General features: G+C 29.9%; 1 pseudogene; it reads right to left on the reverse strand.

The window, feature by feature from the left end:
- Window positions 1-1,459: 1,459 nt before the first annotated feature.
- Window positions 1,460-4,433, reverse strand: LOC111031956 (annotated as a pseudogene).
- Between the last annotated feature and the right edge of the window lie 1,488 nt (window positions 4,434-5,921).

Genomic DNA, 5,921 nt, shown 5'->3' on the forward strand with positions numbered 1-5,921 from the left:
CTTTTAAAGGTATAAATTGCAAATATTATGAAATAATAACTAACACAAATCTGCTATTTTTAATTTTATAGTTGGTTAAACCAATATCTACAATAGATGGATTAATATTATGTGGTATTCTTATCTTTTGAAATTTGTTATAACAATTAAAACATTTTGTCTGCTATTGATGAAAGTTTTTTAGAATTTCTTCTGAATAATAATGAATAAGCAAATATAAAAATGAAATATTTATTTTAATCATTTTATATTTTACTCAATCTTATGAAGAATTCAACAAGTCATAAAATTATAAAGGTAAATAATAATAATAAGAAAAAAAATTACATAAAGAAAACTACCTATACAAATAATTATCAAAAAAATAATGAAATATATACTTAATTTATAAATATTCTTATAGTTTCCTTCGACCATATCACCACAAACCTCACATGTGGCCGGAGGTGTTGAGTTACATGTAGCACAATATCATCCATGGCCACAGTCCAACAGTATGTATTGCGCGTGGTCTGGTACATATTGTACGTGGTGCACACATCTAAGGCACTGACTTAAAGTTGGATCGAGTAAGGAAGTATTTTACATCCATTTACCTTTTACTAAAAAAATTGTACATTTTTAATAAAAATTTACAAAAGAAAAATGCTACAAACTATACACTCATAATAACCATCTCCTATTTTAATGTGCATTATTTGGATGGGCTGAGTTGGAGGAAATTCAATTTCGCAGACACCACATTTATCTAAGCGAATCGCACACTCATCACAACACCATCCGTGACCGCAAGGCACCAAAATGTTGGCTGTATTTACTTGGCTCCGACTTTGAATTCAAACAAAACATCTATCTACATGCTCGCCTTTAGAATAAAAGGTATTTAAGTGAGTTTATTTTTTAATTTTGTTCAGGAGGACGTTATGTTGATATTTTTCTGACATGTGCCTAAACATGGAGCAAATTTTAAGCTCAGAAGATCAGATTTAGCTTTGTTAGTTTAAAAATTAGAGCGAATTAACCTCTTTTTTAAATTTACAGCTAAGAAGGGTATCTCTGGATTTTTATTATACATTAATTTTAAAGGGAGTTATGAGTGTTTTAAAATTGTAAACTATTTGTACTTCATAAATAATCATCACTCGTTTTAAATTTAAAATATAATAAAAAGTTTCTGAGATGTCTTATAAAAAATGTTCACTCCAACTAATAGAGCTAAATGTAATTTTTTGAGAGTACAATTTGCTGTGTTTTGCAATTCTAAAACAGAAACAACAAAATAAGTCTGAGTAAAGTTTTCTTAACAAAAAAATATTCTAATAATAATATAAAAAACTAGTCTTCCAACATAGGGTTATCCAAATCAAATGGCTGGTGAGCTTGTGGAGTAATTTGGTCTGAAACAAAATAGACAATTATTAACATAATATTTGAGTATTATAACATTTTAAATCAACCTACTATCAACAAGAGCATCGTTTATTGCCTAGCTCAACTATTTCATAGACCTCTTCCTCTACTGACAAATAATTGATATCTGGCTGTTTAACTTAAATAAAAATTAAATTGTGATTGAGTAAGTGAATATTTTTATTTATCACTTAGAATATTTTACAATGCAGTTACAATAAGCATATGAGCGTAAAATAATAAATTACAATACATAAGTACTTGGGTGGAGAAACCGCCGAAGGACGACACTCCTTTATTTTACTTATAGAAATATTCTAAAGCATACTTTCGTTTTGCGGTAGGTCAAGTGGCTCATTTCGGTCTCCATTATTTGCTTATCATACAAACAAAAAAGTTATATTTAGTTAAGACACATTATATTTTTTACTACATTCTATTTTTTGTATATTTACCTAGAATATGGATAGGCGCCTCAATGTTAATTAAATTTCCTATAATATTGATAATTAGATTATAGTTACTAGAGTAAACATTGTATTGTTAACTTTAATGTACAGTTGTATATTACTGAGAAGATTATGTTCTTCAATAAATAGAACGTTGCCACTTTCTGGTTGTTGGCGCACATTTGGACGTTCTGGATGTCTGACTATTTGTGGAACTGCTGCTGCTGCGGATCATTGACAACCACACCCCCCCCCCCGGTCTTCTAGCTCCATGAATGTGGAACGGTGGCAATACAGGTGGCGGAGGCTGAAGTCCAACCATTGATATCTGTAGCTGTCCCAAATCTTCAGGAAGGATTTCATTAACTCAATTTTATTGTCATTTAGTTTATAAACTCAATTGAATTTATGTGGTACCAACCATTACCTAAAGGGCCTATTTGCATATTTATGTATCCTTTCACTGAGTAGGAAACTCTTCTTAAATATGCCATTGTGTCATAGCGTACGCTTTGTCGAGCATAAGCCAAAATTCAGTTATTTGTGTCTCTGCTAGACACAATTAATCTTCGTACCTTTAATTAAAGTTTGATTTATAAAAATCCATTTCAAAAATTTAAACTTATAAAGTTTTTATAGCTTTACTCGCTGGCCGTTGATTGTTTGTAAGGTTTCCTTCCGTACTCTATTTTCAATGGAACGTAATCGATCTGCAAAATATTATTAAAAATCAATCACCAATCTAGTTATTGTCAATTACATATTTTTATAAAAATAAATTACCGTAAAAGGACCAGACTGGAGGATGTAGGCTTATGGTGAACTTTAGCATGCTGTGAAAACTTTCTACATAATTATTGGTACTGATGTTTACACTATAAATAGTAAACCTAGATGGACGACTGTTGTTAACCAGTATTGTCGAACATAGTCCACTAACTGAACAATTCGGTTCAGTATGCCCATACGAGTTGCCAGCCTTGTGATTGCCAGAAAATCCCCAAGAATGTGGAAGTCTCCAGCAAATTCTGGAATCCGTTGTGGTGGCAAGTGTGATAAAGCTCTAATCTATTAATCTATATAAAAAAAAAAATGTCAATATTAATGTAAGATTTTCTCATATCACCAGATCTTAATCCATCAGTCATTGATTGTTATAACTTATTACCATTTTCATTATTGTGGCAACATGATGATTTTCGCTCAATAATGTCACCATGCCATGGGTCGGACAAAACGTAAAATTCCCTGCAAACAAATTGTTCATTTGAGAATATAATTTCATTATTGACCAAAGTAAAAAACAAATACTGAAATGCCTTAAAAATATTAGTTAAAATCCTTTTTTAGTTACCATTATTTTTTTTTTTTTATTTCATTGCAAGTTTATTAGGTTATAAGGAATAGATTGGTATAATTTAGGGTTTGAAATATTTGTAATGGTACGAACAATTATGATGTACGCAATTAATGTTTTTAATGTTTTGTTGTATTGTTTAATCAAAGTGAAACTTTAAAAATATGTATATTACATACATATGGGGGCTATAATACGTTGAGAACATAAAACAAGTGAAATGTGATGTATCATAGAGTATTTGGTTTTTGATTAATTTATTCGACAATATTAAAACTGAGGTAATAGGAGAAACAAATATTAATTATTAACGTAATTGTCTTTTCAAATTACAATAATGAGAAATGTAAATGCAAGTTTCCCATGTTATTATGTTCTATAAATATTAAATATTCCTTTCCTAAATACTTGATACCATATTAATGAATTCTCCTACAAAAACACATTTTCATACCGACTTAGGACTATTGCAGTTATACAACATTTTAGGTTATAATGTATATACAACAAATTTCTTTTAAGTAAACAAATGACTTAAAAGGTGTACATTTATTAATCATAATTTCTGATCTTATGAAAAGTGACCCTCTTACTACTTATATCGTCAAGTACCCCTAAACCATCGGCCACCGACCTTAAGCACAAGATACCAAGCGTAAATATTGCAGAACAAAAGAACGTGTTGGTGCCACCAACTTGGTGGTGCGGTGGGTCGACTGATTCAGTCTTAAAGTGTGTCCGAACCCTCAATAGATAGTACAATGCTAATATAAACATTAATGTCATCGCAATTCAAAAGTGAAAAAATATTGAAAATTTCAAATTTTTTTTGCATCAATGCATAGATCGTCGTTCACACAAAAAGATAAATCCAATTTGGATAATCAAAATACAATACTTCTACTTTAAATTATATTATTTTAGTATTATTATGACAACGAACACTGCGAAATAATGTACCTATTCTCTATTCTACAGTTTAAAAAATAATGCTCTTATAATACATTAACATACATGCCCATAAAGAATATGGCAATGGATTCACAATAATATTTCGTCCGAATTCAAGATCCGGTCACTGTCCTCTGCCAACTCGATGCATCAATAGTTTTTAATGAGCTGAAATATGCTGGCCTGACAAAAATCAAATTGGAAAGTCGTGATTTCACCGCAGGCATTGTAGTGCATATGACTTCAGCTGGTGATACACCCGTCATCGTGAATTTAAACTAAAACGAACTCGCCGTTGCACCTGGCCAAGATGTCATTATCAACGACATCTACATAATGATAATATATATATATATGTTATATATTATATTGACATGTCATGTCCCGTCTTCTGCCTTGACGAAGTGTGCGGCCAAGTGCCAGCCATGTCGCTATGTCGCGCATAGGCGAATCTAGGAATTCATAGCAGGGTGTGCCTTTACCTCAAAAAGGCCCTCTGTAGTTCAAAATACCTCTCAGTTATCACACGTTTAAAATATGTTTCCCATTTGAAATCACAATATTAATAATATTAAATAATATTAAGATGAATTTTTATTACCTAGTTTAGATGCTATTTTTCGTGCTGTAAAATATACATGTTATGTTTCAAAATTATTCAATTTAATAAACTACAACTATTGCAAAGTTCAATATATGTTACTCAGTTATTTTTTTTGGACATATGTCTACCAACAATTAAATTGTTAATCAATTATGTTTAAAATTCTTGGAAGTTTAATACCTATAACATCTTAATTTTATTATCATTAATAACAAAGAAATGCATTAAATATATAACTTAATTTTATTATAATTATAACAAAGAATTGTATCAAATATATAATATAACTGGTAGTAATTAACAACTATTTTTTATAGGTACATTTTATAAAATTAGTCTTCTTTGGTTAGGAGTCATAACTTTGAACTCTTCAATTACATTATTTATGTCCACTGAGTTAGTTAATTCCTGCTCCACAAATAAAAATAAGAGAGATTCTAAGCGATCTTGAGACATAGTGGACCTTAACTTAGACTTAACAATAGTCATTTTTGAAAAAATACGCTCACATCCACAACTAGTTACGGGTATCACTACAAACATTGATAATACTTGATTGAAATTGTTAAATACATCTTGTCGGTTTGAAATGGCCAACCAATCTAACCATTTATAGACAGTATGTGAACATGTTCCGGATGGAATATTTTCAGCTTCTTTTAATAATTTTACTTCTGTTGTTAGTTCGGTTACATTTATTTTGAAATAATCTGCTAACATAGTATAATCATATTTACTCAGATTTAACTTAATTAGATTACCTACAGCACCTATAATGTCTAATGTTTTTGTTAAAAATCTTTTATCAATTTCTCCAATTAAATCATCTAGCAATAAGAAAAATACATTGATCTTCATTTCATCATAAATTGTTTCTGTAAAATATTGAGTGGTTTTGTTTGTATCAATTTTCACAGAAACTTTTCTTTTTTTTACCTCTGGAATGGTAATTTCATGTTTATTGCACATCTGAATTGTTTGTCTGTAAACTTCTTCATACTCTTCAGGATTGTTTCTTATTCTGACAATTGCTGATTTCAAATTTTTAATCAACTCAACAGCTGATACTAAATCTAAAACTGGAGATTGAAGAGCTGAACTCACTTTTAGAATTATTTGTAAAATAGGCTCCATTGTAAATAAGGCAAAA

Source organism: Myzus persicae, unplaced genomic scaffold, assembly GCF_001856785.1.
Source record: "Myzus persicae strain clone G006 unplaced genomic scaffold, MPER_G0061.0, whole genome shotgun sequence".
Lineage (NCBI taxonomy): Eukaryota > Metazoa > Arthropoda > Insecta > Hemiptera > Aphididae > Myzus > Myzus persicae.